Genomic DNA, 12588 nt, shown 5'->3' on the forward strand with positions numbered 1-12588 from the left:
GGTGTAGGGTACCTGGCCTTCTCTGATGTAATCAGAGTTAGATTTGATTCAGTGATTTTATAAAAACAGCTAGGAAGCACAATTTAGCAGTGGGTTGCAGAGAAAAAGAAATATGCTGGCAAAAAAATCCAATTGACTGATTAAACAGCTCTTCATTTTCTGGCTTTATTTTTATGCTAACAAATTTGTTCTCTGAAAAGTGTCCACAAAGCCAAGTATCTGATTAACATCTTTGTAGGGATGGTTTTTCACCTATTACTAAATTAAACTTGCTTCATTGGAAAGGCAGCAAGATGCATCCTCATTTCAATATCTACTGAAATAATACAGGTTGACACCAGGAAACATTAACGCCACTGCATCCTTGCTGCTTTCTCATGTGGAAGTCTGTTTAATGTGAAAACAAGGTGATATCTAATTAGCACACAGGTAAGGAATTAAGAAAATCTTTATTTAAGGGTGAAGATGTTTCTCACAAAATCGTTGCCCCAATGCATCATTGAAATTCAAGCTGGAAAGATGATTTTAATATATCACTTGTACATTTTGTATTGCTCTTCTGGTGACAATGTAGTTTGCTTTTGTCAATTACCATTTTAATAATCGGGTAAAGAAAATTAATTGGATTTTTGAAAGAAAACAATACTGTCAATATACTATTAAAACAAATTAAAATGGTAAAAGTTATTGTACTTTAAGTAAAAATAAAAGAGCAAAAATATCAATCCCAGTTTTGGATTACTTTAATTAACAAAAAAAAAATGCATATAGCAGAGGATAGTTTCAATCTGCCTACCTCTGGGTTATGGACCCAGCATGCTTCCATTACAGTACTCTGCTGCACATGTAAGTGCAAGAGATCCTGAAGCACTCACTCATCATGGGAAAGTACCAATGTGTTTCTTCATTGGTTGCTGGAAGAAACATCTTACAAAAACTCTCCAGATTATTGACTTTTTAAAGTTTTTCTAGGAAACGTTCTAGATGAATGCTTATTAGTCTTTGTCAGTATGGACTTTTTGCAAAGTGTCTCTGTGGCGCAATCGGTTAGTGTGTTCAGCTATTAGTCAAAAGGTTGGTGGTTCAATCCCACCCAGAGACGTAATTGACCTTGTGATCAGATTTTGGTGATATTTAAGTAGACAAGTCAAAATTTCAAACCCCCTCTTATGGTGTAGGGTACCTGGCCTTCTCTGATGTAATCAGAGTTAGATTTGTTTAAGTGATTTTATAAAAAATCAGCTAGGAAGCACAATTTAGCAGTGGGTTGCAGAGAAAAAGAAAAATGCTGGCAGAAAAATCCAATTGAGTGATTAAACAGCTCTTCATTTTCTGGCTTTATTTTTATGATAACAAATTTGTTCTCTGAAAAGTGTCCACAAAGCCAAGTATCTGATTAACATCTTTGTAGGGATGGTTTTTCACCTATTACTAAATTAAACTTGCTTCATTGGAAAGGCAGCAAGATGCATCCTCATTTCAATATCTACGGAAATAATACAGGTTGACACCAGGAAACATTAACGCCACTGCATCTTTGCTGTTTTCTCATGTGGAAGTCTGTTTAATGTGAAAACAAGGTGATATCTAATTAGCACACAGGTAAGGAATTAAGAAAATCTTTATTTAAGGGTGAAGATGTTTCTCACAAAATCGTTGCCCCAATGCATCATTGAAATTCAAGCTGGAAAGATGATTTTAATATATCACTTGTACATTTTGTATTGCTCTTCTGGTGACAATGTAGTTTGTTTTTGTCAATTACCATTTTAATAATCGGGTAAAGAAAATTAATTGGATTTTTGAAAGAAAACAATACTGTCAATATACTATTAAAACAAATTAAAATGGTAAAAGTTATTGTACTTTAAGTAAAAATAAAAGAGCAAAAATATCAATCCCAGTTTTGGATTACTTTAATTAACAAAAAAAATGCATATAGCAGAGGATAGTTTCAATCTGCCTACCTCTGGGTTATGGACCCAGCATGCTTCCATTACAGTACTCTGCTGCACATGTAAGTGCAAGAGATCCTGAAGCACTCACTCATCATGGGAAAGTACCAATGTGTTTCTTCATTGGTTGATGGAAGAAACATCTTACAAAAACTCTCCACATTATTGACTTTTTAAAATGTTTCTAGGAATCGTTCTAGATGAATGCTTATTAGCCTTTGTCAGTATATAGTTTTGCAAAGTGTCGCTGTGGCGCAATCAGTTAGTGTGTAAGGCTATTAACCAAAAGGTTGGTGGTTCAATCCCACCCAGGGACTTAATTGACCTGGTTATCAGATTTTGGTGATCTTTAAGTAGACAAGTCAAAATTTCAAACCCCCTGTTATGGTGTAGGGTACCTGGCCTTCTCTGATGTAATCAGAGTTAGATTTGATTCAGTGATTTTATAAAAACAGCTAGGAAGCACAATTTAGCAGTGGGTTGCAGAGAAAAAGAAATATGCTGGCAGAAAAATCCAATTGAGTGATTAAACAGCTCTTCATTTTCTGGCTTTATTTTTATGCTAACTAATTTGTTCTCTGAAAAGTGTCCACAAAGCCAAGTATCTGATTAACATATTTGTAGTGATGGTTTTTCACCTATTACTAAATTAAACTTGCTTCATTGGAAAGGCAGCAAGATGCATCCTCATTTCAATATCTACTGAAATAATACAGGTTGACACCAGGAAACATTAACGCCACTGCATCCTTGCTGCTTTCTCATGTGGAAGTCTGTTTAATGTGAAAACAAGGTGATATCTAATTAGCACACAGGTAAGGAATTAAGAAAATCTTTATTTAAGGGTGAAGATGTTTCTCACAAAATCGTTGCCCCAATGCATCATTGAAATTCAAGCTGGAAAGATGATTTTAATATATCACTTGTACATTTTGTATTGCTCTTCTGGTGACAATGTAGTTTGTTTTTGTCAATTACCATTTTAATAATCGGGTAAAGAAAATTAATTGGATTTTTGAAAGAAAACAATACTGTCAATATACTATTAAAACAAATTAAAATGGTAAAAGTTATTGTACTTTAAGTAAAAATAAAAGCTAAAATATCAATCCCAGTTTTGGATTACTTTAATGAACAAAAAAAAAATGCATATAGCAAAGGATAGTTTCAATCTGCCTACCTCTGGGTTATGGGCCCAGCATGCTTCCAGTGCAGTACTCTGCTGCACATGTAAGTGCAAGAGATCCTGAAGCACTCACTCATCATGCGAAAGTACCAATGTGTTTCTTCATTGGTTGCTGGAAGAAACATCTTACAAAAACTCTCCAGATTATTGACTTTTTAAAGTTTTTCTAGGAAACGTTCTAGATGAATGCTTATTAGTCTTTGTCAGTATGTACTTTTTGCAAAGTGTCTCTGTGGCGCAATCGGTTAGTGTGTTCAGCTATTAATCAAAAGGTTGGTGGTTCAATCCCACCCAGGGACGTAATTGACCTTGTGATCAGATTTTGGTGATATTTAAGTAGACAAGTCAAAATTTCGAAAACCCCTGTTATGGTGTAGGGTACCTGGCCTTCTCTGATGTAATCAGAGTTAGATTTGATTCAGTGATTTTATAAAAACAGCTAGGAAGCACAATTTAGCAGTGGGTTGCAGAGAAAAAGAAATATGCTGGCAAAAAAATCCAATTGACTGATTAAACAGCTCTTCATTTTCTGGCTTTATTTTTATGCTAACAAATTTGTTCTCTGAAAAGTGTCCACAAAGCCAAGTATCTGATTAACATCTTTGTAGGGATGGTTTTTCACCTATTACTAAATTAAACTTGCTTCATTGGAAAGGCAGCAAGATGCATCCTCATTTCAATATCTACTGAAATAATACAGGTTGACACCAGGAAACATTAACGCCACTGCATCCTTGCTGCTTTCTCATGTGGAAGTCTGTTTAATGTGAAAACAAGGTGATATCTAATTAGCACACAGGTAAGGAATTAAGAAAATCTTTATTTAAGGGTGAAGATGTTTCTCACAAAATCGTTGCCCCAATGCATCATTGAAATTCAAGCTGGAAAGATGATTTTAATATATCACTTGTACATTTTGTATTGCTCTTCTGGTGACAATGTAGTTTGTTTTTGTCAATTACCATTTTAATAATCGGGTAAAGAAAATTAATTGGATTTTTGAAAGAAAACAATACTGTCAATATACTATTAAAACAAATTAAAATGGTAAAAGTTATTGTACTTTAAGTAAAAATAAAAGAGCAAAAATATCAATCCCAGTTTTGGATTACTTTAATTAACAAAAAAAAAATGCATATAGCAGAGGATAGTTTCAATCTGCCTACCTCTGGGTTATGGACCCAGCATGCTTCCATTACAGTACTCTGCTGCACATGTAAGTGCAAGAGATCCTGAAGCACTCACTCATCATGGGAAAGTACCAATGTGTTTCTTCATTGGTTGATGGAAGAAACATCATACAAAAACTCTCCACATTATTGACTTTTTAAAATGTTTCTAGGAATCGTTCTAGATGAATGCTTATTAGCCTTTGTCAGTATGTACTTTTGCAAAGTGTCGCGGTGGCGCAATCAGTTAGTGTGTAAGGCTATTAACCAAAAGGTTGGTGGTTCAATCCCACCCAGGGACTTAATTGACCTTGTTATCAGATTTTGGTGATCTTTAAGTAGTCAAGTCAAAATTTCAAACCCCCTGTTATGGTGTAGGGTACCTGGCCTTCTCTGATGTAATCAGAGTTAGATTTGATTCAGTGATTTTATAAAAACAGCTAGGAAGCACAATTTAGCAGTGGGTTGCAGAGAAAAAGAAAAATGCTGGCAGAAAAATCCAATTGAGTGATTAAACAGCTCTTCATTTTCTGGCTTTATTTTTATGCTAACTAATTTGTTCTCTGAAAAGTGTCCACAAAGCCAAGTATCTGATTAACATATTTGTAGGGATGGTTTTTCACCTATTACTAAATTAAACTTGCTTCATTGGAAAGGCAGCAAGATGCATCCTCATTTCAATATCTACTGAAATAATACAGGTTGACACCAGGAAACATTAACGCCACTGCATCCTTGCTGCTTTCTCATGTGGAAGTCTGTTTAATGTGAAAACAAGGTGATATCTAATTAGCACACAGGTAAGGAATTAAGAAAATCTTTATTTAAGGGTGAAGATGTTTCTCACAAAATCGTTGCCCCAATGCATCATTGAAATTCAAGCTGGAAAGATGATTTTAATATATCACTTGTACATTTTGTATTGCTCTTCTGGTGACAATGTAGTTTGTTTTTGTCAATTACCATTTTAATAATAGGGTAAAGAAAATTAAGTGGATTTTTGAAAGAAAACAATACTGTCAATATACTATTAAAACAAATTAAAATGGTAAAAGTTATTGTACTTTAAGTAAAAATAAAAGCTAAAATATCAATCCCAGTTTTGGATTACTTTAATGAACAAAAAAAAATGCATATAGCAAAGGATAGTTTCAATCTGCCTACCTCTGGGTTATGGACCCAGCATGCTTCCATTGCAGTACTCTGCTGCACATGTAAGTGCAAGAGATCCTGAAGCACTCACTCATCATGCGAAAGTACCAATGTGTTTCTTCATTGGTTGCTGGAAGAAACATCTTACAAACACTCTCCAGATTATTGACTTTTTAAAGTTTTTCTAGGAAACGTTCTAGATGAATGCTTATTAGTCTTTGTCAGTATATACTTTTTGCAAAGTGTCTCTGTGGCGCAATCGGTTAGTGTGTTCAGCTATTAATCAAAAGGTTGGTGGTTCAATCCCACCCAGGGACGTAATTGACCTTGTGATCAGATTTTGGTGATATTTAAGTAGACAAGTCAAAATTGCAAACCCCCTCTTATGGTGTAGGGTACCTGGCCTTCTCTGATGTAATCAGAGTTAGATTTGATTCAGTGATTTTATAAAAACAGCTAGGAAGCACAATTTAGCAGTGGGTTGCAGAGAAAAAGAAATATGCTGGCAGAAAAATCCAATTGAGTGATTAAACAGCTCTTCATTTTCTGGCTTTATTTTTATGCTAACTAATTTGTTCTCTGAAAAGTGTCCACAAAGCCAAGTATCTGATTAACATATTTGTAGTGATGGTTTTTCACCTATTACTAAATTAAACTTGCTTCATTGGAAAGGCAGCAAGATGCATCCTCATTTCAATATCTACTGAAATAATACAGGTTGACACCAGGAAACATTAACGCCACTGCATCCTTGCTGCTTTCTCATGTGGAAGTCTGTTTAATGTGAAAACAAGGTGATATCTAATTAGCACACAGGTAAGGAATTAAGAAAATCTTTATTTAAGGGTGAAGATGTTTCTCACAAAATCGTTGCCCCAATGCATCATTGAAATTCAAGCTGGAAAGATGATTTTAATATATCACTTGTACATTTTGTATTGCTCTTCTGGTGACAATGTAGTTTGTTTTTGTCAATTACCATTTTAATAATCGGGTAAAGAAAATTAATTGGATTTTTGAAAGAAAACAATACTGTCAATATACTATTAAAAAAAATTAAAATGGTAAAAGTTATTGTACTTTAAGTAAAAATAAAAGCTAAAATATCAATCCCAGTTTTGGATTACTTTAATGAACAAAAAAAAAATGCATATAGCAAAGGATAGTTTCAATCTGCCTACCTCTGGGTTATGGGCCCAGCATGCTTCCAGTGCAGTACTCTGCTGCACATGTAAGTGCAAGAGATCCTGAAGCACTCACTCATCATGCGAAAGTACCAATGTGTTTCTTCATTGGTTGCTGGAAGAAACATCTTACAAAAACTCTCCAGATTATTGACTTTTTAAAGTTTTTCTAGGAAACGTTCTAGATGAATGCTTATTAGTCTTTGTCAGTATGTACTTTTTGCAAAGTGTCTCTGTGGCGCAATCGGTTAGTGTGTTCAGCTATTAATCAAAAGGTTGGTGGTTCAATCCCACCCAGGGACGTAATTGACCTTGTGATCAGATTTTGGTGATATTTAAGTAGACAAGTCAAAATTTCGAAAACCCCTGTTATGGTGTAGGGTACCTGGCCTTCTCTGATGTAATCAGAGTTAGATTTGATTCAGTGATTTTATAAAAACAGCTAGGAAGCACAATTTAGCAGTGGGTTGCAGAGAAAAAGAAATATGCTGGCAAAAAAATCCAATTGACTGATTAAACAGCTCTTCATTTTCTGGCTTTATTTTTATGCTAACAAATTTGTTCTCTGAAAAGTGTCCACAAAGCCAAGTATCTGATTAACATCTTTGTAGGGATGGTTTTTCACCTATTACTAAATTAAACTTGCTTCATTGGAAAGGCAGCAAGATGCATCCTCATTTCAATATCTACTGAAATAATACAGGTTGACACCAGGAAACATTAACGCCACTGCATCCTTGCTGCTTTCTCATGTGGAAGTCTGTTTAATGTGAAAACAAGGTGATATCTAATTAGCACACAGGTAAGGAATTAAGAAAATCTTTATTTAAGGGTGAAGATGTTTCTCACAAAATCGTTGCCCCAATGCATCATTGAAATTCAAGCTGGAAAGATGATTTTAATATATCACTTGTACATTTTGTATTGCTCTTCTGGTGACAATGTAGTTTGTTTTTGTCAATTACCATTTTAATAATCGGGTAAAGAAAATTAATTGGATTTTTGAAAGAAAACAATACTGTCAATATACTATTAAAACAAATTAAAATGGTAAAAGTTATTGTACTTTAAGTAAAAATAAAAGCTAAAATATCAATCCCAGTTTTGGATTACTTTAATGAACAAAAAGAAAATGCATATAGCAAAGGATAGTTTCAATCTGCCTACCTCTGGGTTATGGGCCCAGCATGCTTCCAGTGCAGTACTCTGCTGCACATGTAAGTGCAAGAGATCCTGAAGCACTCACTCATCATGCGAAAGTACCAATGTGTTTCTTCATTGGTTGCTGGAAGAAACATCTTACAAAAACTCTCCAGATTATTGACTTTTTAAAGTTTTTCTAGGAAACGTTCTAGATGAATGCTTATTAGTCTTTGTCAGTATGTACTTTTTGCAAAGTGTCTCTGTGGCGCAATCGGTTAGTGTGTTCAGCTATTAATCAAAAGGTTGGTGGTTCAATCCCACCCAGGGATGTAATTGACCTTGTGATCAGATTTTGGTGATATTTAAGTAGACAAGTCAAAATTTCGAAAACCCCTGTTATGGTGTAGGGTACCTGGCCTTCTCTGATGTAATCAGAGTTAGATTTGATTCAGTGATTTTATAAAAACAGCTAGGAAGCACAATTTAGCAGTGGGTTGCAGAGAAAAAGAAATATGCTGGCAAAAAAATCCAATTGACTGATTAAACAGCTCTTCATTTTCTGGCTTTATTTTTATGCTAACAAATTTGTTCTCTGAAAAGTGTCCACAAAGCCAAGTATCTGATTAACATCTTTGTAGGGATGGTTTTTCACCTATTACTAAATTAAACTTGCTTCATTGGAAAGGCAGCAAGATGCATCCTCATTTCAATATCTACTGAAATAATACAGGTTGACACCAGGAAACATTAACGCCACTGCATCCTTGCTGCTTTCTCATGTGGAAGTCTGTTTAATGTGAAAACAAGGTGATATCTAATTAGCACACAGGTAAGGAATTAAGAAAATCTTTATTTAAGGGTGAAGATGTTTCTCACAAAATCGTTGCCCCAATGCATCATTGAAATTCAAGCTGGAAAGATGATTTTAATATATCACTTGTACATTTTGTATTGCTCTTCTGGTGACAATGTAGTTTGCTTTTGTCAATAACCATTTTAATAATCGGGTAAAGAAAATTAATTGGATTTTTGAAAGAAAACAATACTGTCAATATACTATTAAAACAAATTAAAATGGTAAAAGTTATTGTACTTTAAGTAAAAATAAAAGAGCAAAAATATCAATCCCAGTTTTGGATTACTTTAATTAACAAAAAAAAAATGCATATAGCAGAGGATAGTTTCAATCTGCCTACCTCTGGGTTATGGACCCAGCATGCTTCCATTACAGTACTCTGCTGCACATGTAAGTGCAAGAGATCCTGAAGCACTCACTCATCATGGGAAAGTACCAATGTGTTTCTTCATTGGTTGATGGAAGAAACATCTTACAAAAACTCTCCACATTATTGACTTTTTAAAATGTTTCTAGGAATCGTTCTAGATGAATGCTTATTAGCCTTTGTCAGTATGTACTTTTGCAAAGTGTCGCGGTGGCGCAATCAGTTAGTGTGTAAGGCTATTAACCAAAAGGTTGGTGGTTCAATCCCACCCAGGGACTTAATTGACCTTGTTATCAGATTTTGGTGATCTTTAAGTAGACAAGTCAAAATTTCAAACCCCCTGTTATGGTGTAGGGTACCTGGCCTTCTCTGATGTAATCAGAGTTAGATTTGATTCAGTGATTTTATAAAAACAGCTAGGAAGCACAATTTAGCAGTGGGTTGCAGAGAAAAAGAAAAATGCTGGCAGAAAAATCCAATTGAGTGATTAAACAGCTCTTCATTTTCTGGCTTTATTTTTATGCTAACTAATTTGTTCTCTGAAAAGTGTCCACAAAGCCAAGTATCTGATTAACATATTTGTAGGGATGGTTTTTCACCTATTACTAAATTAAACTTGCTTCATTGGAAAGGCAGCAAGATGCATCCTCATTTCAATATCTACTGAAATAATACAGGTTGATATCAGGAAAAATTAACGCCACTGCATCCTTGCTGCTTTCTCATGTGGAAGTCTGTTTAATGTGAAAACAAGGTGATATCTAATTAGCACACAGGTAAGGAATTAAGAAAATCTTTATTTAAGGGTGAAGATGTTTCTCACAAAATCGTTGCCCCAATGCATCATTGAAATTCAAGCTGGAAAGATGATTTTAATATATCACTTGTACATTTTGTATTGCTCTTCTGGTGACAATGTAGTTTGTTTTTGTCAATTACCATTTTAATAATAGGGTAAAGAAAATTAAGTGGATTTTTGAAAGAAAACAATACTGTCAATATACTATTAAAACAAATTAAAATGGTAAAAGTTATTGTACTTTAAGTAAAAATAAAAGCTAAAATATCAATCCCAGTTTTGGATTACTTTAATGAACAAAAAAAAATGCATATAGCAAAGGATAGTTTCAATCTGCCTACCTCTGGGTTATGGACCCAGCATGCTTCCATTGCAGTACTCTGCTGCACATGTAAGTGCAAGAGATCCTGAAGCACTCACTCATCATGCGAAAGTACCAATGTGTTTCTTCATTGGTTGCTGGAAGAAACATCTTACAAACACTCTCCAGATTATTGACTTTTTAAAGTTTTTCTAGGAAACGTTCTAGATGAATGCTTATTAGTCTTTGTCAGTATATACTTTTCGCAAAGTGTCTCTGTGGCGCAATCGGTTAGTGTGTTCAGCTATTAATCAAAAGGTTGGTGGTTCAATCCCACCCAGGGACGTAATTGACCTTGTGATCAGATTTTGGTGATATTTAAGTAGACAAGTCAAAATTGCAAACCCCCTCTTATGGTGTAGGGTACCTGGCCTTCTCTGATGTAATCAGAGTTAGATTTGATTCAGTGATTTTATAAAAACAGCTAGGAAGCACAATTTAGCAGTGGGTTGCAGAGAAAAAGAAAAATGCTGGCAGAAAAATCCAATTGAGTGATTAAACAGCTCTTCATTTTCTGGCTTTATTTTTATGCTAACTAATTTGTTCTCTGAAAAGTGTCCACAAAGCCAAGTATCTGATTAACATATTTGTAGGGATGGTTTTTCACCTATTACTAAATTAAACTTGCTTCATTGGAAAGGCAGCAAGATGCATCCTCATTTCAATATCTACTGAAATAATACAGGTTGACACCAGGAAACATTAACGCCACTGCATCCTTGCTGCTTTCTCATGTGGAAGTCTGTTTAATGTGAAAACAAGGTGATATCTAATTAGCACACAGGTAAGGAATTAAGAAAATCTTTATTTAAGGGTGAAGATGTTTCTCACAAAATCGTTGCCCCAATGCATCATTGAAATTCAAGCTGGAAAGATGATTTTAATATATCACTTGTACATTTTGTATTGCTCTTCTGGTGACAATGTAGTTTGTTTTTGTCAATTACCATTTTAATAATCGGGTAAAGAAAATTAATTGGATTTTTGAAAGAAAACAATACTGTCAATATACTATTAAAAAAAATTAAAATGGTAAAAGTTATTGTACTTTAAGTAAAAATAAAAGCTAAAATATCAATCCCAGTTTTGGATTACTTTAATGAACAAAAAAAAAATGCATATAGCAAAGGATAGTTTCAATCTGCCTACCTCTGGGTTATGGGCCCAGCATGCTTCCAGTGCAGTACTCTGCTGCACATGTAAGTGCAAGAGATCCTGAAGCACTCACTCATCATGCGAAAGTACCAATGTGTTTCTTCATTGGTTGCTGGAAGAAACATCTTACAAAAACTCTCCAGATTATTGACTTTTTAAAGTTTTTCTAGGAAACGTTCTAGATGAATGCTTATTAGTCTTTGTCAGTATGTACTTTTTGCAAAGTGTCTCTGTGGCGCAATCGGTTAGTGTGTTCAGCTATTAATCAAAAGGTTGGTGGTTCAATCCCAGCCAGGGATGTAATAGACCTTGTGATCAGATTTTGGTGATATTTAAGTAGACAAGTCAAAATTTCGAAAACCCCTGTTATGGTGTAGGGTACCTGGCCTTCTCTGATGTAATCAGAGTTAGATTTGATTCAGTGATTTTATAAAAACAGCTAGGAAGCACAATTTAGCAGTGGGTTGCAGAGAAAAAGAAATATGCTGGCAAAAAAATCCAATTGACTGATTAAACAGCTCTTCATTTTCTGGCTTTATTTTTATGCTAACAAATTTGTTCTCTGAAAAGTGTCCACAAAGCCAAGTATCTGATTAACATCTTTGTAGGGATGGTTTTTCACCTATTACTAAATTAAACTTGCTTCATTGGAAAGGCAGCAAGATGCATCCTCATTTCAATATCTACTGAAATAATACAGGTTGACACCAGGAAACATTAACGCCACTGCATCCTTGCTGCTTTCTCATGTGGAAGTCTGTTTAATGTGAAAACAAGGTGATATCTAATTAGCACACAGGTAAGGAATTAAGAAAATCTTTATTTAAGGCTGAAAATGTTTCTCACAAAATCGTTGCCCCAATGCATCATTGAAATTCAAGCTGGAAAGATGATTTTAATATATCACTTGTACATTTTGTATTGCTCTTCTGGTGACAATGTAGTTTGCTTTTGTCAATTACCATTTTAATAATCGGGTAAAGAAAATTAATTGGATTTTTGAAAGAAAACAATACTGTCAATATACTATTAAAACAAATTAAAATGGTAAAAGTTATTGTACTTTAAGTAAAAATAAAAGAGCAAAAATATCAATCCCAGTTTTGGATTACTTTAATTAACAAAAAAAAAAATGCATATAGCAGAGGATAGTTTCAATCTGCCTACCTCTGGGTTATGGACCCAGCATGCTTCCATTACAGTACTCTGCTGCACATGTAAGTGCAAGAGATCCTGAAGCACTCACTCATCATGGGAAAGT

The sequence above is a fragment of the Pseudophryne corroboree genome, unplaced genomic scaffold, assembly GCF_028390025.1.
Source record: "Pseudophryne corroboree isolate aPseCor3 unplaced genomic scaffold, aPseCor3.hap2 scaffold_90, whole genome shotgun sequence".
Taxonomy (NCBI): Eukaryota; Metazoa; Chordata; class Amphibia; order Anura; family Myobatrachidae; genus Pseudophryne; species Pseudophryne corroboree.